Genomic DNA, 25,862 nt, shown 5'->3' with positions numbered 1-25,862 from the left:
CCTCATTAGCTGTGGTAAGAGTTAGTGTCAGGCTGTGATCTAACAGACTATCACCTTTACCTCCCATTAGTGAATTAAATACACCCTGAGAATCCCAAAGCATCTCTTGGAGGTCTCTCTGGTTGTAACTTGAGCATTAACAACCTTGTTATATACAAGTGTGTTTGTCAACACGCTTACTCAAGAGTATTTTTCAGGTATTGTAAAAAATAAAATATCCAAGAAAACAAAAATGAAATTTATTATATATACAGCTTCAGCCTGTCAGTTTGATAAAACTTTCTCTTAAATGTAGTGAAGTTAAATCAAGATTGAAGGTTTTCTTTAATAAGCTAGATCAGCCTATTTCCCTCCCCTAAATGCTGCACACCTGCACAAACACACAGCCTCCCAAACACATGCTTAATGTTCAGACACACATACTTACACACACTCACACACACACACACACAGATCTTCTGACATCCAGTGTCCCAGTGGCCTTGCTGTCCAAGAAGCAACTTGAACTAGGCGATAACCTGATAGACTTTATCTTGTCTTCCCTGGGTCTCAGTGAAGCCTGAAGAAGACACTTCAGCTGCACGGCATCCCCCCAGAGTCCTAACCTTCCCCTCATCTCTCCTTGCCGCCATCGCTGCCTGAGAGCTGTCAGCGGCCTGTTGCTTATTGATGTTTCTGCATGTTTTATGTCTTTCGGAGATATGACGGCCCTGACACGGTGCTGATTTCAATCAGCTTTGCCACATACCGCAGAGAGTGACAGCTGAGGAAAGTAAGAAGGACAAAAAAAAAGAGAAAGAGAAAGAAAGAATTGGTGGGGATGTCATTGGCTGGGATCAGCTTCGGCCTTGTCTCTGACCGGGGGATTCTCCTCCCTTCTAATGAAAATGTTTCATTCACATCGCACATCTCATGCCTCCCTCGCTGATGAATTCAATAGAAGAAAAAAGAGAAACGAATAGTGAGGGAAAGAAATTCAGCTTTTGTCAGATTGGGGAGGCAAGAAGAGAGGATGACCCCTGAGCCAAAGGTTCTGACACTGCATCAATCCCTTTAGGGGCGAGGCCTGCTGGACCAGCTCTGGCTGCAGATTACTTCAGCACATCTGAGGGGATGGCTGCTCTATCTATTTCACACATTCTATGCAGAGAGGAGAGCCTTGTATGCTTTGGATCCTGAGCTGCCCACTAAATTAGGTTTGAGATCATTCCATGCAATGAGGGGAGCGATCCTGCCCAATTCAGCTCCAAACCATTGACAGAAGGCTTACCCAGTCCCTGAAAAAAAAGGGAGACACATCTCGTCCCTCTTTCTCTTTATGATACACACTAGAATGTACCGTGGGTAATCCCAATAAGGCTCTTTACTTGCAAATTCGGGTATATGCACACATGTACCGATAAGACGCTCCCATGCAGCTTTCTCACATGCGTGTTATTGACGAGCACATCGTATCTATTCAGCTCTCGCCTCTTTTGTCCCAATCTGGAGTAATATCTTTGACTTATCAGGTGCTGGGATGCTATATATAATTTGCTGATAATTGAAAATTCTCATTAACATTTCAGACAGCTGGGACTAATGTGAAAAAAAAGATTTTGTTGTAGTTATTTACATTTCCTCACTCTTCGTCACTCAGATATTTCATTACAAAAGATAATAAAATATTTCTTGTGCTTTTTTTTCTTGTTTCCTAAATTATTCTAGGAGCTCACTAACTTCACATCTTAGTAAACTTGCTTAATATGGAGGCTTGGTCATGTTTTCTTGCCTCTATTTTCTGCAGTGTTATCTCTAACTCCAACTTAATTTAATCTGAACTCAACTTTAAATAGAAAAAAAATCCCCAAAGATCTTGTGATCATTTCAAACCTGTTTTTGTCTGAATCTGATATAGCACAATTTATTCACTTGTGCTTTCACTGAGAGATATCAAATTAATAGCTCTAGTCGGGGTACTTTGCTTTGAGTGCGCAGTCATATTTCACTTTCACTCAGTTCTTTTTTTTTATGGAACACAATTACTGCAGCCATAATGAGATTCAAAACAAAGACTAAATTAGCTGTCATTAAATTATTTCAATTTCCTTACCCTAATAGAAGATTGTGACAGGTGTCATAGTTGCCGTTATGTTTGGCTTCGCAACATGTTATAATGGATAATTGATCCATCAAAAAACATCAAGCCCAGGCAATAACTGGCTTGAGAGTAGCGCACTGAACATGCAGAAAATCGAATTTAACCCCATGTTGACTAAGACACTCCCTTGCTCTGTCGATCAAGCATGTCTCTCCTTGACAGCTCTGTTCGCATGTTGTTAAATAATCTAAAGGGAGAAAAGAAACATGAAAGAAAAAGCAGTCTCAGAGGAACTGTCACAGAGAAAGGAAAATGCCATGGGGGGTGAGGAATGCCTTCAGTCGCGCAGCTTTTCACATTTTAATTTCAGTCTGCGGGACTGACTCATGGTAGCGCCTGAGTGAGTGGGTCCTGGGAGTCAGGGCTAGTGCTGACCCCTGAGCATAGACAGGCCCGGAGAGATGTCAGCTGAGAGCTCCTGAGGATCACCAGGCTGCCAAGCGCTTTGAAAGCTGCTGCCAATTCAGCCTAAGATGCAGCTGAATGCTCGCCACCGAGAAGGGGAGCGACAGCAATAAAAACAGGTTGCAAAAGGAAGAGAATTTGCTTTCAAAATGTATTTGGCCTTTGACCTTGCATCCAACCCTGTGGCCTCTGTCTTTGAAGCACAGCATATTTTTTGAGAGACACTGAAAGAGGGGAGGGTTTTAGGGGTGGACTTGGGGCCTGTCAGTATAAACATATTAATAATCTGACAGCTTCATCTGCTTTTGAGGGCTAGACTTGACAGCTTCACAATGGCCTGCGCTGTAGTCCTCTCGTACATGTCTAGCTTTCCTGTCTGAACAACACAGAGAGTTTATTAAGACATCACACTCCTGTGAAGTATTGATTTTACACCAGTCTCTGTCACTTACTGTATCAGCCTGAGCAGGAGCTCCAAAATAAACTCTGACAGCTGCATGTAACCTGCTGAATATGTTTGAGAGAACAGCTCAGTTCAGGTAAATTTGCTTTTTATTTTGTTGTAAGTCTTTAATCTAATATCGCCTGACCGAGTTCCCTGATCAAACATCAACACAAGCTGAAAATACTTTGATTTTTTCTCTTTTTAAAGAGAAAATTTAAATTTCTTGACAGTGACAAATAAGAGAGAAACGCATTAGATGGGAGATTGTTGCAATTAAGTTTGTGCAGCTCAGGAAAAAAGAGCGAATGCTATCTCGAACAAAGGAGGGGGATGTGCATCTGCCTGTGGAAACGCGCCCCCGCCTCTCAGACAGCGGGTCTGTCCATGGAGAGACAGAGGGAGAGAGGGGTCAGGGGGAGCACAGGTAATTGAGGTGTCCCCTCCCCTCCCTTTTTTCCAGGGCTTCTCACCCCATCCTTTCACCCCCCACCCTATCCACACAGCGGGCACAATTACGCTCCCCATCACCCCACCAGCTGGCCCCGTGATCCCTCACTTCTTACTAAACGCGACTCCATCGGCCCTTTCCCTCTTAACCTCTCAGCACCCGCTCTGGGGGAATGGTGAGGCTGCACACAAAACTGTAGCAAAAAAAAAAAAAGAACTCAGACAGTTCTACTTCTTTTAACACTTTGCAGAAAGAGGAAAAACAGAGAAGTTGAGTTAAATGCAGGATGTGCATTGAGAATTAAACTGGGTTTTTAGCAGGTGCACAGTGAGATCTCACAACACCCAAACAGCAGCTCAGAGGAAATGCAAGTCACAATTAAATCTAAAAAAATACTGAAGATTTGTTATACTAAAATATTGTTAATAAAACATTATTATAAAAATTAATCTTCAATTAGAAGAAATCTGACACATTTAGTATCCCTTACAAATCAGTGTTTAGAGATCTACATTAAAAAGTGGAATCTGCTTTGACTGACATGCAAAGCGTCTAACGTTCAGAATGCTAACAATTCAAATCAAACTGTAATATCTATCAACATGTATGTTAATTGAGTGGCTTGAAATACATTTTAACACCCGGGTGTCAGTCTGATTGTATTTCTTGAACACGCTCCGAGTGTCTCTTGATAGACAGTGTTTTCACTCCATCCCTCCACATTAATGAGTGGGAAAGCTCTCCTCTGCGTTATTACCTGAAATAATACCATATGGTAAAATGTAAACAACATCTGCATATTCATGTCATAACTTCATCTGTTTAATTAGTTCCAGCAAAGCAGTTTACCCTCTGAGGCCCTCGCTGTCAGAGCAGTGATGGCGAAGCCGTGGCCTGCTGTCAGTCCTGACAGTCCTCCATTGTTCAGTTGACGCTGCCTCCCTGTCTGTTTAATGCCAGGTGCATCTTTACAGGCCACAGATCAGGTGAAGTGAGTTAGGGAGCTTCTTTCACACTGGTGCCAAAGCTGACACGTCCCTCTTTAGCAAGGAGACCTACCAATTATTTGAGGATATTCTATCGTATGTAAACATGGCTTGGTTAAAAGCCAAACTTTTACTGAGTGACACCATCTCTTGACATGCAGCCATCAATATGTGTGCAGAAATGCATCTGTTTTCAAGCACGCTGTCAGGGAGGATATGATACCCAGCTCGAGTCAATCACATGATGGAAATAGTATTAGATTTTTTTTTTCTATTTTAGCGCTTGTGAAGATCATTTCAAAGGTTGGTCTTTGATATGTAACAATGCTTCACAATATTTTTCTGCATGTTTCTCTTGGCAATCACTCCTGAATAATATGAAAACATTGGTAGTAGTGCCAAAAAAATTCACAGTTACTTTAGCTGTTGCTTCTCTTTCCTTTTTTCAGGGGGGGAACTTGTGCACAAATGTCAAAGAAACAATAGAGAAAACAAGGCAATGTGTTACAAGAAGCTTGAGTGGGCACTCCCTAATTAAATTCTTCTTCATCATGCACTCGTTTGTGCAAAAGCATTAATACTTCTGACCCCGTGTAGCCTGAGCACTAACATGCCTGAGGAGGGAAAAAGAGGAGGGAAATGAAAGAGAAAAACATGAAGGAATATCTTATTAGGGGAGTCAGGCATGTTTTGGCCCTTGTTTCTTGATGGCTGCTCTTGGTGTCGCGACCTACTGGCGTCTGGCTAATACGACAGTGTACGCCATGCCATTGTTCTCAATCAATAACTAATTATCAAAGTACTGGCTCTGGCTTGTATTGTCCGCTTTGCTTGGAGCCCCTTGTTGTGGACTGAAAGACAGAGAGGGGGAAGAAAGGGGAAAGGAGGGTGGCTTTTGGCTGCACAGTGATGCTGCCGCCACAACATCCTCGCAAGCCTTTCAAGATACACTGTGCCGTCAGTTTGAATTACTGTCGCCTACTAATTGATATGAATTAGAACAGAAGAATTATTGTTGCTGCTGAATGTCATAACGATATCCTCAAAGTAATCACGGGAGACAAAAAGAGAACAGCACAAAACACACAAGCAGACCAAATAAGAAAAGACAAATTAAGCCGACTCCTGCTAGGGACTTTGCAAACGAGGCTTTAGACAATGGGGAAAGAAAATTAGACTGCTACCAATCTGTACGTTTCATTATTTCAATCTTGTTTGCAAGTATGAACCATGATTTTAACCCAACAGAAAAGATTCCTCTTCTGGAAAGACAGCACAAAGTTGTGTTTTATTTGTGAGCCAACAGGTTCAAACGCAGCGCTCTCATCACTGATACAATGTCCTTTTATCACCTTTTCATTGTTAGCTGCTTTTTACAAATGAGCTGACTGAAATAGAGGAACCCAGTAATTCGTACTTGGCAACACAGGATGAATTGTGCTCTGGTGCCTGCCTGTCTCTGTGCCTCCTAATGGAGTGGCGAGTCCTGTCATCCCACGTGGCAGCACAGTTCACTTCTCCGCAGTCCCGTTGGTGCCACTGGCACCAGGATTGTGGGCCAAAACCCATAAGAGCCCAGGGGGTGGCTGGTGCCCTGGTGGCAGGCAGGGGTCAGCCTAGTAAAAGTGCTGCCCTCAGGACAGCAAGTTTAATCCCACAGCAAGAGCAAGGCAGCTGGAGCAGCCCATCCGTTCAGGCTGCGTAATGATATCACTTGCACTGGATCTGATGTCTGACCTCATTACCAGAGTTTAATTGTGTTGCTAACAGAGTTTCAGCTCTTCTTTTCTCCGGCCTCTTTCCGATTTTGACAGCGCTCCAAAAGAGTTTCCCTGTTGCTCACAAAACAAAATTAATTCCCTATGAATTTTTGCCCCACTGACGGGGTGGATATCAAGGTTGAATATTATTGAGTTTTGCCAAAAGTGGTAAACATTTTTTTTCTTCTACTGTCATACTGAACGCTGTAAAATTATATCAGTGGTTTTCTGTCTTCTTTTTTTTTTACTTTTCAAAGGAAAACTTTGGCACATCTCTCATTTGAGTTCACCCATTTATTACTATAAAACAGTGACGTGGTTACTGATAGGAGGATCATTTGATAGAAAGAAAAGCATTATATCAGCAGTTCATTAACACCTTTCGAAATTTACCTGCTTCTTATCACATTGTGTTTTTTTTGACAAAAAAGTGTGAAAAAGCTTCACTACATATGCAAATGTAAAAGGTTGTTCACACCTTAAATTGGATATAGTATTGTCTATTAGGTCTTCAGCATAAGCAATGATTTAAAAGTGACTTTATCCCTAAGATGAAAAAAAAAAAATTCCAAGGGAATGGTGTATTACACCTTGAGGGAAACATTTCTTTCCTGTTTTTGCAGCTCTGTTTAGATGCTTTGAATCCAGGAAAGCTGCCCCCTTGTCTCATCTTGTTTTCAGATGCAACCCGAGTGTCAACCCTAACCTACCCTTCACTGTGAACGAAATAACTCTCTTTCATGCAATGCTGCCACGTGAAATATGAATAATCAAAACAGACCAACTTGTGGTGTAAATAGGAAGTGTGACTGGGGCTCGATGCTGCAGGTACCAGCTCTATATCCTTGCTATTAGCAGCCTTCTCCTTCCCACACAGCTCAAGAGGTAGCGTCGTCTTGGTTCGCTACTTGGCTCTGGAGCTATAGCTTTCAATAACCACACAGCCATCGGTAACTACTGCCGGGTCACAGGGAACAGGCCATCACTGGTAATGGGGTTACTCTTTGAAAGCATCACAACGCAGGTAAACAGGACTCTTCATTGAGTATTAAGTGCAGTGAAACTTTAAGGAAAAGTATCATGATGGGTAAAGGTTAGAGGCAGAAGGTATCTGAGTGCATGTGTGCAAACAGGAGTCTGTGTACAAGTGCTGGGCTGTATTGCAAATGCCTCATTACCACCCTTCCAATTTCTCTGGCTCATATAGTGTAGCAATGTGCCCTTGAAAACAGACCCCAATTAATTCTTTGCATTGTGCATGTGGATAGATTTTCCAATATTCTCATCATGAAAGAGCAATTATAATTCCATGATTCATATGCACACTCCATTTGAAGCAGCGATCCTTGCCCATTGTCAGTTGTCAAAGTAGAGGATAAACCATGAAAAGGCCTAATCCTGCTATGGGCAGGAGGCTTTAATGAGCAGACTGTCTCAGGCAGAGCCATGTGATACCCTGGCTGGGGCCAGACCAGTGCAATGTGGAGGTCAGCTCCTAATGGAGGGCTCCATGGCTTCCCCTCTGGAGAAGGGCGGAGTCCACTTACGTTGACCTGTTAAGTCAAGTTGCTCTCCTCTGACCCTCCAAAAGATGCCTGGATGTGGGAGATTGTGAAGAAAGCAACAGCACAAACAGCCATGCTGCCTGCAGGCAAAGAGTTCACTTGAAATGAAAGGGGTAAAAAAAAAAAAAGCCAGCTCAGAACAAGAGAGTGGAGCCTGTGAAAGATGTAAATTCAAAGCAAAAGCAGCGGAACTTTAACCTATGGGCTATTATGCAGCAAGTGAAACAGAGCTGCCGCTTGGAATTAAGGGACAATGGGAGTTCAAGCCAGGGGCATTTAACCAATGGACATCTAGTGTATCAGATCCCAATCTTAATGACATCAGTGACCGAAGCTTTGCAGAAACTCTGATCTCTGATGGCATAAAGAAAGGGTCGTGGCCAGAGGGGGTTAGTAAAATATATATGGAAAAGAAATAAAAAAATATGAAAAAAGAAAGGATAATGAAAAGAGGTTATGAGAAACCAGGGTGAATATTATTGCTGGACCTCACCAAGATGCAGAGGGGAGAGAAAGCTGCGCAAATAGTCATGGGATTGCAAAGTCAATAATACGTGCAATCTTCACAGATAGAAAGCTGTAATCAACAAAAATCCATATTAAGGGTGAATGCCAGAGTTTTTCAAAATGTCAGAGGACTGTGTTTGCAGAAGGGCAGGAATGACAGCTGAAGAGCAGGGAGGTGAGTGGCAGGGGACACAAGGACAGGCGGACTCTGTGCTGATGAGGTGCTGGACACAGAGACCAGGCAGAGTGCAGCGTTGGGCCAGGAGAGCACTCTGCCTCAGCCTGCTCCCTGCAGAAAAGCCAAGAGGAGTCAGCGGTGCTACTGCAATCTAATGGGAAGCATCCACTTAAAATTCAAAGGTTAACAAGACAGTAGGCAGCCTGGATTGCAAAATGGTAGTAAGAGTGAATTGTCGAGACACTTTAAATCGACTATTTCAGCAATGATAAAAATACTTTTTCCTTTCTGGCACAGTCCCATAAAACACAATGCTTTGTACTACCAGGAAAACAGAACAGATGGAAACTGGGTAATTGTGGAGGAAGTGCAGTTTTGGTAAATATAAGCACTTAAGTTGAGTCATTTTAGGGATATAGATATTTCCCATTTCCAACTCTGACAAAACTGCAGTAAAATGGAGGGACCACTTTTTCCTTTTTCAATTTCAGTCTCGTAAATCCTTTTCAAATGCAATTCCTTTTCTTCTTTTGAGGTCTTTTAAGTCATTATAAATGTTTTCTCTCTCCCTCGCTCTCAGTCTGTGTCGCTCTCTCGCTCTCCCTAGCTTTAGTCTTCTTGAATAAAATAAGTGCAGATTTGCTGGAAATCAGTGGCTTTTGTGTGTGGCTGCAGGAGCATGGTGAAATGTTTGGACACTAATACCCATTCATTTCGGTAGCGCCATAAATAAAAGCTGCCAGCTATGCGGCTGCCGTGAAGTGGTATTCTTTGGTGCCCAGCAGGATGTCCTGTTCACATTAGCGCAGCAGGGAAAACTGGCCGGAACAGCCAGACAACTAAATCAAGACATTGTCAACTTCTGACAAAATTACTATGGGGGGGAGAACCGGTTTTACGAGGGGCTGTGCATGTCTGGTTGTGTGCATGTTGCAGATTGTCAGTGTGTATGTGTGCCTACAAGACAGAGAAATACAGAGGAGAACAGGAGAATGAGAGAACAAGAGAGGCTTGGGGGAGGTATATCTCTTTTCAAAATGATGTACATTCTGAAAAATAATTCCCAAACGAGCAACATCATGGGGCACACATGAAAGAGGAAGTGTTGCTGAACAGAGACAACCATGCTTAGATCAAGAAATGAAACTAAAGTCTCCACAAACACACATCTCTTGTTGTCTGTCTTCCTCAGTTTATGCCAGAATGCTTAAGAGCACAATCAATCTCACCTACCTATTCTCTTAAGATGAACCCAGCTATGGACCTTGACTCGTTTTTATATGAGAAGGTCCTGGTTCCTGTCATTTTGGCTTGCCTAATTACCATTTGAACTACGTATCTTGTTGTACATATAAACCTTATAAATCCCCCCTCTAACCAACAAGGGAAAACAGAGGAGCATTTAACCAGGTTAGGGCAAACAGTGCCTGTGTGACAGAATGTCATAAAGCATTCCCCCATAAAAAAACACAGTCCCAGCCCTGGGCTACATTTGCAGGTGGTCGATTGCCTGGTCATCACAGAGGTTAGCTCGTAGGGAGTGCTAAAAGCAGCAGGTCTGAAAGGGAGTCCTATCATCAGAGGAGTCTTTCGTGCCAACAAGACCCAGATAATGACAACTCTGACCTCAGTTAAGTACATAACACAGCAAGAGCTCTTGGATGTGCTGCCCAGAACAATGTACGGGGAGAAGGGAAAGTCTGCCACAGCTGGGACATACCATGCCAGTGGGCTTGATGTTTTGATTAGGGGTAAGTAAGCCTTTCAAGTTAGTCTGATTGAAAAAAGGCAGGGTGGAGTTTCTATTCATATCTTTCAGCCTTATAAAGCCTACTTGACAACACAGGGGTTCAACACTTCCCCACAATAGGAAAATTAACCATCACGGTTCATGTCAGAGGCATGATGTGTACTGGAGATTATTCAGAGACGAACAGAGTGAAATGAGGTTTGGCAGTGCCACCATGAGGTTGTGGCTGGATTTTGTGTATCTTGAGGCTTCCTGGAGCCCGTCCAGATGGCCCCACTTTTAGAGTTCTGTGAACTGTAGATGAGAGCTGTGCTCCCTCTTTCTGCAGGCTGTAAGTTGGAGTCTTTGCTGTAGGGTTCAGTGGACCATGAGAAAACACCAGTGAATCCGTCACTATCATCCCTCTTGGGACAAAGCTGGCTGGTCACTTCTGAAGCTCCAGTGACCCAAGGCTTGAACCCTGCTGCTCTCCATTCCCTGCCCTACGCAGCCACTGGGAATCTGTGACCTCAAGTTCATGGAGAATCACACACTTTCATGGCAGCTTCAAAAGCAAGGGCTGGCTTTGTCGTGTCTTTAAACTGTGTTGTGCCCTCCAATGGCTCTGTGCAAATTGACAATATTGATAAGCTCCGGAATAGTTTATTTTCAAGGCAGTGAGGATGTATCATGAAAATAAAGCTCTGTTTTAAAAAAAATATTTATCAAAAAATATCATGAAAATATGAAAATATTTATGATTTCATAGTAGCTTTCTTACTGCATCCAAGCCCAGATGGCTTTTAATTGGTTGGCAAAGGGAGCAAGAGGTCTTTTTTTGAGGCGTGAGTGTGTGATTGTTGCTGTTGAATTGCTGCTGTGAAAGGCTGGCTGTGTGATGTGAAGATGGAACAGTGTGAGAACAGGTCATACAATGGAGCCACCAGCCTTGCATGCGGGGGGATGCTGGGGGTGTGTGGTGCGTGTCTGTTGAGGGGGAAACGAATGACAGCTCAAGACAGGAAAGTGGAAACATGTCAGAAAAGCATGCACAGAAAATCTAATCAGAGCAAGACAGTCATTTAGGCTATGTAATTATCCTTTATGCATATTGTTTTTTTATTCTCCAGTGCTATTCTTACCAAATATTCAATCTTTGATTTGTGAAAATCTAATGTTACATACCATTTGAGGTTTGTAATGGATAAGCATATAAACCTTTGGTATCAATACAGTTTCAGTAAAGACTTTTTTGTTTGGTGCACCTTTAAAATGAAATAATCACACAGTTAGAGTGTTAAAAGTATAGTAATACACCTGATCTCAGAATATGAAGCACATCGGTATATGAAAGTCTGGTTGTTTGCCAGTTGCTGCCTTTCACAGTTGCCACATCAAGTCAGAGTGTTCAAAATTTGTGATTAAAACAATAAAATATTAAGCATAATGTGATATATTTAGCCAGAGGTAAAAAAAAAAAAAACCCCACATCAAAATGTGTTCGTTTGATATACCAGCAAATTCGGACAATATCTGACATAGTGTGTTTGACTGCGAGGAAAACTGTGTAAGAGAACGATACAAATATCATTGGAAGATAAACCTTGAAAAAGTCAACTGTTGTGCAAAGGCAAACTTTAGAAGCACATTTAATTTACTTTCATTGTGTAACTGTTTTTTGTAAATCTAAATTTTTGAGTCTTTCTAAAAATGTGCTTTCATTTTTATTTTTGCAGTTTTAAATTCAAGTATTACAAAACACTGACGTTATGTGACGGGTAAAGGTAAATTCTGGAAATGAAACTAATCATCAAATATGTTAGCTAAGCCTTAAGTCTAATAAAATGATTATAGGGAGTGTGCATTACTCATCTGGAGTCCCTCAAGGCTCTTTTCTCAGTCTCCTCCTTTTTTAGATATAAATGCTTCTACTAGAGAAAACAATACAGAAACTCTCTCTGTTAGTATCCAGAATGCTCCAAACCCCAGGTCAGATCTACTTTTTTCTTCAAACAACTAAATGAATGTTGACTGAGTAATGGTTAATAACTCTTAAGAATAAATAAAGACGGAATAAAATTCATACTATTCCTGCAGCTACACCCATCCTTCACCACTGTCCTGTCTCTAAGCCGATTATGACATCACACGACTCAGTGCAAAACACTCGAAACAAGATATGAATACACTCTAAAGTTAAAAAATACCAGGGCTGGGGATTTTCCAGTGACAATATGATAAGTATTATTAAACAGAGGCCAAGATACCATGTTTATCTTAATTCACATTAACTTTAAAACAGCAAATGCACAGTTTTAAGGATACAACTTGAAAGCTCAGTTTTATCTAAAGAATTTACGGTTTTGTATCTAATGAGCTTTGCACATTTATCTTAAGAGACTGATAGAGTCAAGTACTAGATGCCTTGGGAAGTACCCGTTTCTGTTTCTGTTTCTGTTGAACAGGATTGTATTGTTAATAGGATGGTGTGATTTTGTGATACAAGACATTAAATTTACTTTAAGCAGTTTTGTTGACTCTGGGATCACTTAACCTGACCTTTTACAATTGTAATTTTAATTTGTGTTAAACTAGCTAAGATTGGGTTTCTTTATTTTGTTATCCTGAAAAAGTACTTTTGCAAAATCAAAGACTTTAACCAATCTTTCCATTATCTTGTATTTCAATGAATTAATAGTTAGCACATCCTATTTGCAACACTTCTCTGTTTTTCCTCTTTCTCTTGCATTATTACACAAGGCTCTTTTGGGTAAAATAAATGTAACTGGGTTCTTTACTTAAAAAACGCTGCTGAATCTCCAGGCTCGTAGAGGGAATCATAACCAGTTAAGATGAAGACCTTACACTTGTGCAACACCCTCTAACAGGATGTCTTTATGAGCAAGGGGCAAAATTAAGCTGTGTCAAAACGGGAGGCCACGGGAGAGGTTGCAGCAGACATCAAATCAGCAGCAGTCCAATACAGGATCCCATTATCAATGACACTATACGGGTGCCCCAGGCCAAAAGTCTCTTGCACTGCAGAAGTTAAGGTGTTGCTTGATTCATTAGTGCCTGTGTCTGAGCTGAGGTGATGGCTCCCTCGTTGTCCTGAGAGGGGTGAAAACTGGAATGTCTCTCCTTTCTGTCAACACTATGTCACTTTAATTTCTTTTTCTGACGCCCAGTGTTGACACCTGGAAAGGTTTGACCAAGCATGGTAGCAAGGGATCATAGGAGGGTCCTATTTAAAGGGAGTGGTTGACACTGTTGACATTTCCCTTTCCCTCCTCCCAGCAGTATCACCTTTTCCTGTACGGAGAAAAAAATTCATCCTATTAAGAAGTAGATAAGTTGTTCATTGTTTGAGAGATCAGATAATGATCAGTCATAACTCAGATTTTCTCTTAAAAATCTGCCAGACACTGACACTATCACGTGTATGTTTGAAACTGATCACAGATGGCCAGGGGAGGGATTCTAGATATTAAACTATCTTTCAGTAATTTAAATTAAAGATGGAATCTCACTCATGGCATTATTAACAAAACTCAACTGCAGACTTATTCTCACAATTTTATTAAGTAAGATATCCCAAACTCAAACTAAACTAAATTCATAAAATGCACATTATCTAGGATTTGTGTTCAAGTATTTACAGTATGAAGTCACCCATAATGCACTGTTAGAATATAATAGCTGTCAATGGATTCACAGTGCTAATAATGTAATGTGCCCCTCCCTGGGGGAGCTGATCTCCTCATCTGGGTCATGGTGAGTATTAAAAGGGTTAAGGGTGCACAGTAAATTTATTGTGGGTCTTCCAGCACCAATGGGCCAGAGCACTAATGGATGACCTTGGGGTTTGGCTGCTCCAGACTTGAGGAGATCATGTCTCACCACCTCCCTACCACCAGGATGACCCCAGCCCTCTCTGCCCCTGGCCTCAACCTTTAACTCACTGATCTTTGACCAAATTATTAAGCAGACACCTGCTTTCCGGTGTATGGTCAGAATGGGGGGAGGATTCACTCTGGGTACTCTAATTTGATGTAGATGTGTGGTGCGACAGTATCTGTCTCACCAAGGATGAAACCATCTGTTAGGCTTCCCAGCAGAGTGACTTTCACACAGTGTAATCATTTTACTGTTTACACTGGTGTAAAATAACTTCATAGTTTAGTTAGTTCTGATAATCTGTTTCAATCCAACATTGTCATTTTAAATTGTCCAAATACAGTTGATTAATGACCGTATTATAACCGCACAATGCTGTATATAACCTGGAAATATTTGTGGGGGATAAACTTAGGCCTTAAGGCAGACTGAATAAAATAAAATAAGATATATCCTTTTCATGTGACATTTATGTAACAAACAAAAACTTTTAAGTATTTTTCTCCTGGGCAGGGATAGTCAGTGCTGTAACTTAAAAGCAAAAATTATTTTTGATAATAAGAGAGCAGTTGAATAAAAACACAGGTAAGACCACACCATTGTACCCAACCTTGGCATACCAAAATGTTAATACAATAAACTGATTTAAGAAAATTTAATTAAAAAAAAAAAGTATTTTCCCCTTGTCCATTATTTCCAATACCATGTAGGGCCACCCCTGCAAGTAGGGGTGGGGTCAAGAAATTTAACAATCATGCCAACTATAAGACAAAGTCCTGCATTAAGGGCACTGAGGTACAAGGACCAGCCCTCAAGACTGCAATGGACCTCAGGGATTAGTATGTGTCATACTTGCATGAGAAAGGGAAGGCGAGAGCAAAAAGTTGCCATTAAGGTATAGCCTGAAAATGACACTGACCTAGGTCTGCCATCTTGCATTGTCCCACCATCTGCACAAATGTGAACTTTGCCTTTAAATTGTGGCTTCTCAATTAACATGTCCAGCTGGGTGGAGAATTTCGTCAGCTCCCTAATATCATTACTGCCACACCAGACTGTGATATAAATATTAAAAAACTGCCCTGAGCTCTTTGCCTGCTCTGTGAGAGCTTCTGCATCTTGGGTTATAATGAGGTGCACTCATATAGAGGGGTAACTGTCGAATGTGTGGTCTTATTAGGGCTGACTGTGAGGCAGAAGGGATAAATGTCTTGGGCCATCTTTTTTGTGAATTCTTATTCTCTTCTCCACATGTGGGATCTTAGTCATGTGGCAGCACCTACATGGAAAACAACACATTTTCCAATGCTCTACGTAGGGGCTCAAGCCTCTTTGAGATATTCTAGTGGTCTCGGACAAAGAGGGTTTAGAAAGCATCAAGTCTTCTTCCAAAATGCAAGCTGTGTGGTCTTTGTGATAGCCCCATTACAGCATGAAGGACTCTTACTTTAGGCTGTATTTCTGTGTTCACTGACTGTGTTTGCTTGTATGGATAACTGTACTTTCCAGGAAAAGAGATCTTAAGAGGAAGTCTTTGAATGTAGGACATTGGCGCTGTAGCGGTTAATCTCCCCCCACGGCTTTACAGACGGCTGTGGATTTAGGAGTTGGCATCATAACTGACCAGTGCTGTTTGATTAGATAACAGGGGATCTACTGCAGGCATCAATGGTCCACTGTGCTGAAATGAAACAGTTTGCCGTCCGCCCATTCCGCTTAGAACACGATGGGGGTGATTCTTCAGCAGTCTGAAGCCACAAGCTGCCAAGCAGCATCCACTGCAGCGATACCACGATCACGGCAATACTACGGATAGCACCAGCTTGTACCAGATGTTGGGAATTAGCTGTCCCTTTGGCTGCCATGGGTTGTGCCCTGCAGCTCTCCTTGAGACTTACTGTGAGGGATAGTTGGTGTTGAAGAGTAGCCAAAAGGACCACTGAAATTTCTTCAGGAAAAGAACTTGAAGTATAGTATAATGTTCCAATTCTAATCACAGTTTTCAACAAACATGTCACTTAAGCCTCTGGGGCAGTTACATGGGAACCCAAGATGCACACTGGCTCATTATACTTGGTGAACAGGCTGACCAGAGGAACACCCTGGTGTCTAAGTTTGACACTAAAAGAAGTAGAGCTCCACATGGCGAAGGACTCAGAGGGGGCAGAATGGTGAACAGAAGGCTCCAAGTTTGCTACAACGCTGTAAAAAACAGTAATGTGGTCAAGAAACTCCCCAGTAACTTTGACCCATTATACTTCACACAGCATTTGTGCAAACAAACCCAGCACAAACATTTCTGTGGCAGTCAAAGTGCTAACACTTTGAAATGGATTTTTGTTGTAGATCACATAGAGCCACCTCCAGTTGGAAATCAAAAGTATAACCTGTAATTCTAACTGGAACTATGAAATTCAAATTTTTAAACATCACAGTGAACATCTTTCTACATCCTCTTGTTTTTGTTTCACTATATATATATATATATATATATATATATATATATATATATGCATCATATAATAAGTTTTATTTATCATATATAGCGGTGTTTTTTAATGTTTTTACACTACAAACAAAAAGAAAAACCTAATTTTTCACTGGGTGAGCCTCTGTTTCATATAAGTTCTCTGGAGGCTTGCACAGCACCAGCAGAACTGACTGGTTAAGCCCAGCCCTTTCTGCACTGTGGTGGAGGGCCTTTGTCCCCTAAAACGAAATATAGTCTGAGTGCATGGGGGTGGATGTCACTTCAGATACAGATGCATTTGGGCCTGCAATGGGGGGAAATAATGTGCAACAATGATATCTTTGATCATTGCTAGAACTCCCCAACACAGGAACTGTGTCGAGTGTGGTTATCATCAACCCATTTCTATTCCCCCAGCACAAATCATTTCATGGCTCCTTCATCCCATGTGCCAGAACTGGGTTTCAAAAGCAATTTCAGCTGAAAAATAAGGTGCTTTTCTTCAATTTTCGGGCCATTTGTATCAGGGTTAGTGTTGTTTACCTAGCTAGTACACTGGTATTTACATACCTCTTTAAAGGAAAAAATGGCCCGCTATGATTTATGGACTGCAGCAAGAGCGCAATTTTCTATGTGGTACACCTAATCTGAGAGGGTATGGAGAAAGGTCACATTGACCATACAAATACCGTGGCCCTTCCACAGAGAGTGGGTGGATATTCATTCTCTTTAAAAAAATGTCAGTTAGGTCTGATTTATGATATGCAGAGCACAGCAGGCTTGAAAACACCTTCGGTTCAGCCTAGTGTCAGGGCCGATGTAATAAGAAAAAGAGAACAATTTCTCCTAAACTACTGCCTTTGATAACAAAATGGATATAGAATACATCTAAGAAAAATGATGTCACAGTTTTTTGTCTTGCTTTCTTTGTTTGTTTCTTTAAACAATGTATGGAGAATAGAAAAATCAGCTCATCATGTCACTTCATCACAAAGACCAAAAAAGACAAGGAGGGAGATGCTGTCAGGTGTTAAGATCAATGCCATGTTTCAGAGTTCTAACCTTTGGCCTCCCCCTTGACTCCACTGTGATGTGATACCATGAGACCAATAGAAGTAGAAAGTATACTTTCACATACTCAGCAAACACAATACTGCCATAAGGACGAATTTCCTCCCCTTAAGTTTCCAAACACATCGTCCCTTTGTAGTGTCTGACATGAACTCGATCTGGCAAACAGGAAAGGATAAACCATTTCCAATGCCTTGTGTGATTTATTAACGCATCCATGCTAAAAATAATGGCATCCTGCCTTGGAGGACATTTACTGTTCATACAAAGTTAACTATCAGTAGGCATTCTTTATTATCCATTAAAACCTGACATTGTCAGAGTATGTTCATTAATATTAATACCAAGTCTGTCTTCAACGGAAAAGCAATGCTGCAAGAACGCTAGTTTGACTAGAGAGAATAAAAGGAAGAATCCCAGAAAGGTCAGCTAAATCACAGAGCTGCTGAAACACTATGAAAAATAATAAAGGGCATGACAATCAAGATACCACCCAAGATAAAGCAATAAGCTTAAATAACTGAGATGAAATTAACTGTTATACAAATATATTTTAGTAAAATTTTGTGTTGTATTTGTCATCATTTACTTTGTGAAGAAAGTCACCCAAGAGAAACTTTTTCAATCAAAACCCAAAAAATTTTTTGGGATCAACAGTAGGTATTTTGGTTACAGAAACAGTTGTTCCATCTCGAAAAACTAGAAGCTAGCTCTCGTCTCTACTTTAAGTCTATTTGTTACTATTTACCCTGATTTTACTGGGAACAAATTGATCCACATAACATGAAAAGAAAAAGTGTAGAGTGTCACTTTTGGGATTCTGTTTCATGTTCAGTATTATACGCTCATTATTTACAGCATGCTCACTCCTCGCATGGACGGACCAATTTGTGTGGAAGCAGAGGATCAAGTTCAGTCCTAATGACAACCTCTCACTGACCTCTCCAGAGAAAACAAATGGAGCCCCAAGGTGATGTTTCAATATCACTAACTACTTGGGTGTCCTAGGGAAAGGAACAGATGTAGCCCTGAGGATGAGGAAGGGGTGAGGTGCAGGTCAAGGTCACCATACGCCAAGGTTAGGGTCAGATAAGCACGGCTGGCTCAGGGTCTTCACATGCCCACAGGCCATAAAAGGGAGGCGTGGACTGAGACTCAAGAGCTGTGGATCAAGTGTTATTCCGCTGAGGGCCTAAGGGGCGGGTGAGAGCAGGGGCACTGAGGTTCAGCACTGTCATATGCCTGGGTTAGAGCTGCTCTGCGACTATCCCTAGCTTTGGGCTGTTGCTGCAAGAACACTTGCTAAATAACTAATGTGTTTATGAGTGGAAAAGTCTCTCAGAGTTATAAAAATGTATGGTATAAAACTATGCAGTAACTATCCATCTTGTTGAGATGGGAATCCGCTTCTGCTGCCTGAAACATTGGTGCAGTTATAGGCAAATTTAAATGTTAGATAATATTTTATATACAGAGTTGGTTCATAATTAAAACTGCTCATAGGATTTAAAAAGAAAACATAACAGAATACTGATACCATTTCTGCTAGGCATAAAATGTAAATTCATTTGTATATATACTAAGTTTCAGGCACAGGAAATAATGTCTAATTGGAAAAATCTAAATAAATTACTTCAGGATATTTGTTAAGACGATGAAATGTCAGACTATGCCATTAGTTGCAGTGATCCCATGGTATTTGGAGTGAATAAATTGGCTCTAGCACATTTATTTTGACTTAATTAATAAGATAACCTAAGTGATTTATTTGATTCCCTAGACTGTACGGCACAATAATAACCTACAGTGCGAGGTAAATTTGCTAAATGTGTTCAACTGTAGAAGGACAACAGGAACAGAGTGAGGCTGCAATTACTGTCATATTTGTGGGGAGTACGATGCTAATAGGGAGATTTTCTGCTGCAGATCAAATCAAATGTAAATGTATCCTGGTGGGTTGTGCTTCCTTTAATTAGAAGGTGCAAGTAGTTTGATAAACTCTTAAAGATTGTAGTTCCTCTGGTTGTCAGCTCATTACAGGCCTGCTCATTCTGCTGCAGCACAGAAAGCTTATTCTCATAAAGATGCTCTAATTTAACAACACTGTGCAACATCTAGTTAAAGTCAGTGAAAAATTCTCTCTGGCAGAATTTGAAAAGACACCCAATGTCTCTTTTCATCAATTATGACTAGAATAAGAATTCAAGTAATGAAGAGTGTTGCTTCACTGCTTATTTATTATTCATTTTTCAGGTGTAAAACAAAGATTGACCTTTCATACAATGAGGATATCAAAGGCAGTTTGAAAATGAGAACCAAAATCAATTCCAAGCTTCAAAAGCTTCAGATATTTTCTGTTAGATGTAAGTGAAGTTGCGAAAACAACATTTTTATGATTAATTATGCAAGGAAAACATCCTCAAAAACTAAAAATACAAGATTTTTTTGCTTGTAAATACATAAGAATGTACTTTTCCTTGATGTTATAACTACACTAGAAGCACACCTTGACAACTGCAGGAGAACGTTAACAGTGCTCCTGAACAGGGAACCAAAAGAACCAAAGCTTCAAACTTTTTTTATGTTTACACTCATTTATTATTTAAAAATTTATATATATATATATATATATATATATATATATATATATATATATATATATATATATATATGATTCTAGGACTAACACAGGTGATTGAAGATTAAGCTGTACACGTAATATAATAAGCAATGATGCACCTCTTTAAACATCAATTCTGAGACAGAATTTTCCTCCAGAGTATTTTCGGAGAAGACATGTTACACATAAAGTGTCTGTATAATGTTGTGTGTTTGCTGTGTTTTGAGAGTTTGTCCGAGGAACAAAAAAACTTTCTTTCATAAATAAATACTTTGCCACCTATATTATTGTCTGGGGGAAGAGTTGTCAAAATTATGCAGGTTTTGGTTATTGTAGAAGACAGAATAAGGAAAAGTACACCAGATGTGGCTTAAAGCTTTTATCACCTCAGGTAGTCACACAATACAATAAATTTAACTAAATATCAATCTAAAAGGTTATCAAAAAAGTTTTTAGCATATAGAATTTCAATACATCGTTTGACTCTGATCAAAGGATGAACTGAAAAGTGCTTGTCAGAAATACTGTTTTCAACTTAAAACTTAATGAATAAAAAAGTGCTAAGCTCCTCATTTATCAATAATGTGTTACACTGTCCAGTTTTTACAGACACCTTTTTATTATAGCTGATTAATTTAGAGGCACGTTAACAAAAGCTGTTGACAGTGAGTTTCTAAACGTTATTAACAGAATGCATGTCAACCGACAGTTGTCATTAAATGCGATAAGCTAAGCTAGTCATCATAAAGTTAGCATAACAGTGAATGATCCAAAAAGACATGAGGATGAGATAAGAGCAAAGACAAAATGGGAGAGAGACAGAGAGAGTTAACATGGGATGGTGGAGAGAGAGATGACTCCAAGAAGGTCACTCCTTTTTTGTAGTCAATAATTGACATTTAAACACACGTTTCAAACGTCACTGATAAAATTACGAGAGATAATGGAGAGCGAGCTGCTTACACCGGCATGCAATTATAACTATAATGAGATGCAAAAATGCAAATGTCTTTGTGCTTGCTCCAGCCTCCTTTTGTGGGGTGCGGCGGTGTCTGTGGTGGATGATAGATGCCATGCTGCTGGTGGTAGACAGAATGGTGACATGTGGGAGAGGGAGCAAGCAGGGAACAGAACTAGGGCAAATATGCCACACACCCTCACAAAAGGAAATCCCATAACTGCCTCTGTTAATGCTTCCCTGACTGCTTCCCAAATCTATACAGTTAATTTATCACTATGCTCATTTCTTTTCAACAAATGGGGATCTCCTGTTTATTGTGATTTTCAAAGAGAAGGATATTGAGATTAGCATCTCTTAGTATATGAAAAAAAAAGTTGTCTCCACACGGGTCAAAACTTTTTTTTGGCGGAGGAGGAGGGTTATGATTTTCAACAATGAACAGTCTTCACCTTGTAAGGATAACAAGAAATCTTACAGTCTTTTCAAAAATCTTTGATTTCTTGAGGATAAGGCATCAAATAACCATGAACACGCCATATTTCAATTCAACGCATATTTAACTGGCATGCAGCTATCGTTCCCATCTTGTTTATGTTTAATGGCTCCATAATTTTCCAATGCTGATGTCAGAACAACTCACCTGTGTTCCTTCACAAGACTTAAATTAAATGCCCCTTTTACATGCAACAGCAAACATACCTACGTGAAAACAGCGCAAAGCTTTTGTTAGAGGCTATCCTTGAATACCTTAAAAATAATCAGAGTTCTAATTCCTGCAGCCCACTTCCCTCGTTTGTAGGTTCACCCTCTCCAGACCTGTCGCCCACCCCACTACCTCAGGAGGCTGATAAGAATGGGACACAAAACATGCTAGCAGTCATGCTGTTTGTTAGAAGCAATTAATTTCTCCGAGGCCTTCATTCCATTCAGGGTAAGCTTTTGTGCTCTAAATCCCACTATTCTGAGCTTCTCTTTTGCCACGTAGGAGGGTATGAGAGCGCGGAGGATCGAAATAGAGAGGGAGAGCCCGAGACAGAAGCTTTGGATGACAGATTATCTTGGGCCAGTTAAGCATGTAATTGCTCAAATGAGTTAAAATCCCTTCAAATATCTGTCTCTGCACCTCATCACACCACTTCATACACTCAAATATTTGACAATTGTCAAAGATAAACCCAAAATGGGTCTTCAAAAGCCAGCTGTTTAGACCTTTTTTTTTCTAGTTAGAGGAATACTTTTTACCAGATTTCTTTGCGCTTTGAGAAAAGTATAAAAAAACTATAACAAAAAAGTCTTTCATTACATAAAGTTAGTTGCATCACTACTCATGGTTCCTCAGAGCTAAGCTGATATATATATCAATATGGTGAAACTCAATGTGCATTTCCCTACTTTAAACATTGTTTTACCTTAAACCATGATGTTGAGATCAACATTTCCAACAATGGCACTGCTGCTATCAGCTCAGAATCTGAATCAGGGAGCAGAATGGATGTTGTACTTCTCATGGTGAGACAAGGGGATTGTTAAACAGAGAAACAGACACAGCAGTCCACAGATTCAGATCTGGAGAATGCAAGCCTTCTTCTTGCCAAGCTTTTTTCACATAGCCACTGTTGCTCCTGACTAAAGCTTAAGGATCCTTGCCTTAGAGGGGAGAGCTTCTGCATGCCAGACTTCTGAGGGTCATTGAATGGACTCTTCTCTTGTGCTCTCATTTTTTAATCTAATCAGCACTGAATAGATTTCCTCTGATGCATCACATCAAAGACTTATGATATGGAATTTACAGTATATGGTGTTTTCATGAAACCAAACCAGACATTACTCAAATACAAGTATGGGTTCTGCAGTGAAATTATTACTTGAGCTAAGGTAATGGAGTGCTTGCATCTATTGATACTAAAGTATTCAAATTGCCTTTCAAAGATTTTTCTTATGTTGTATTTTTAACAATACAAGGGTATACAATCTGCTACAATAGGCTTGAAAAACCTCTAAAAGTATCTAAAACCAGAAACTATGTGGCTACAAGCACAGACAACTTGGTTTAAAATGACCACCTGGAAACAGCCATTGTGAAGCTCTGTGCCTCAAAATGTTTTTTCAGGTTGGACAGTGAATTACTGTCACTGTGATGCATGATTTATTTAAAAAGAAAACTTAAAACACATGCCGAAGATACGGCCATATGTGCTCAGAATTATCATCCTTCCCCAGTGTAGCCATCAACACTACCAGTAAAAGAACTGTCTAATCTGAGTGATATTTCCTCTACATTTGCCCTACAGTCAACCTTTGTGATGCACAATGTGCAGATATGGCTACACCATTTCAACAAAGCACAGAGTGTAAGGTCTTTGGGAATGAATGTCAGAAAGAAAAAGAAGATTCATCAGCTGACCATTACCACAAAAGTTGTGTGTTACAGGAGCAGTGATGCCCCCCCCCCACACACACACACACACACACACACAAAGAAAACCTCAAGTATAGTGCTGATACTCAAATAATGTACTTCAAAATAGCACTCAAATACATTTACTTTGTAGCCGCCCACCACTTGACAGTGTTAAGTTGTAATTGTTGCTCACTAAAGTATGATAAAAATGAATTAGTTCTTCATATGTCAAGTAATCAACTTCTGTATTCGCATACAAAGGATTGTTTTATTGTGAATTAAGGAAAACTAAATGTGATGCCCAGGATGGGCTGAAGAGAGACAGAGGGTTTTTGCCAGGTGTATTCGCCTCTTGCCAAATGCCACCCTCAGAGCAGAGAGGGTGTCCTGCATTGCTACCCTGAATGAATGCTAATGAGGGCGTGTGTGTATGTCTGAATGTTATTCACACCACATCAAACTGGGCCTGCAAAGAGGTGCAAAACTGGGGCTGGCAGCCTCCCAAACCAAAACAACCTGGAAGAATGTCAGACATTACATGTGCCCAGGACATGCATGGATTATTGTAGAGAAAAAAAATGATGCTGCCTATATTAACTGTGGCTCAGCTGTCACAGAGAGGTGGAACTGTCTTCTGGAAAACTGTTAATGTCTATGGAAAATGTTGAGCTCTCATATTCAAAACTGAACGACACAGAAAAATAACAATGCAAATAAAGAGAAACATTTAATGTGAAGTCTATTGCTTTGGGATGGGCTGATCCCATCTATGGACTGGGCTGATAGTTGAATTTTATTCTTTTAGATTTGTGTAAAGGACTTGTATTTTAAAATCAGTTCGTAAAATTAGTTTGATTCTTATCGACGCATTCTGATTTAAGAGGAATAAAATGACAAAAGAACTGGTACTGATGGGTTTACAGAATTCCAAAATGTTCCTTGAGGAGTTGAAAAAATGAACTTCAAAATTCAACTGGCTTTTACCATTCACATCACAGCACAAGATTCACAAAGCAATTACAATCATTTAGGATGGACTACTTTGCTAAGGTGAGGCGTTCTCTGGATTGGCTTCACACTCTCTGACAGCTGATGGGCAGACAAGGTCACTGGATGTACAAGCTCTCATTTAAAACACAGACATGAGAGCAGAACTGGGGTTAGTTGGGTCTATCAGAGCTGTCAATCAATTAATGACAATTATTGAGCAAGGACGCCCGTGGGAGGTGAAAGAGGGAATGAGAATGGCCGTGGTGGAACAACACGGGGAACGGGACGAATTATGAAGATTGGAAAATAATAACCAAAACTGAATGACATTAGCAGCCCACGCACGCAGATCACTTACTCCTCAGCAAGCGTAAAGCACGTCAAATGAGCACCGTGACAGGATTTTGGACATTGTTTTACTAATCAAAATAAAAAAGACAAAGATGTTCGGTAACCTGAACCATAAAAGATGAAGAAGTTTATAAGCTTACTTGAACCATATTAGATGTAAAATGAGTGTAAATGATTTCATTAGGAAAAATGAGGCAAGTGAACACAAAGGTTTTTTCACCATACATAAACCACTGTTACATCGCTATTAAGGTATTACTCAAATGTGACACCACGTATTGCCCCACACCAAGAAGGTGTTACTGCTGCAACTGAACACAGGACAGTCGTGCTCAGTCTAAACCAGGCGAGAAGAGGGAGAGAGAAAAAGGAGGGAGGGAAAGTGTTTTGAAATTCTCCAGCTGGCAGGCTTTAATTTTCCACCATTCTAATTAAAATGCAAATTAAATTTATAATTAGCAACCACAGTATCCGAGAAACCACCTTGTGTGCAGCCCAAACATATGGGGCAACCAGCGGTGGGCAGCACTGTCTCTAGGAAACAACAGAGGTGGGTGGTAGGCCCGAGGAGCGTTTGTAGAGGACAGAGCCGCTGATCACGGGCCGGGCTGCTGACATTAGAGCAGCACAGTGCTTTAACCTGCTCCTCTCAGCTGGGCGCTCTCTCTAAGCTCTCCAGGCGCACTGAGGCAGGGGAGCACGGCCCAGTTTACTCTGCTGTCACTCCCCGTGTCACAGGTCATTGCATGTGTCACCTCAGAAAGGCACAAGAGCAGTGACCAGCACTGCCGAGGTCAGCTCCTTGAGATCGAAAGGTTTCAGACCAAAATTAACCTTTGCTGACTCTCTGATAATTAATATTTCATTGATGGCAACTCTTTGTAAACACAGCAGCCAGACATTTCTTCACACAGTACTATTTACTTGACACAGCTGTT

The 25,862-nt window shown here is 40.6% G+C and overlaps 1 long non-coding RNA gene across 1 annotated transcript in view; it reads right to left on the bottom strand.

Annotated features, from left to right (window-relative positions):
• LOC141796785 (uncharacterized) overlaps nt 1–25,862 on the bottom strand; it is a 93,829-nt gene that overhangs the window by 30,765 nt on the left and 37,202 nt on the right. The window lies entirely within an intron of this gene.

This window comes from Halichoeres trimaculatus, unplaced genomic scaffold (genome assembly GCF_033239565.1).
Source record: "Halichoeres trimaculatus isolate MK-OKI-2021-1 unplaced genomic scaffold, fHalTri1.1 fHalTri1_scaffold_10, whole genome shotgun sequence".
Taxonomy (NCBI): domain Eukaryota; kingdom Metazoa; phylum Chordata; class Actinopteri; order Labriformes; family Labridae; genus Halichoeres; species Halichoeres trimaculatus.
This window is presented reverse-complemented; position numbering and strand designations above follow the sequence as displayed.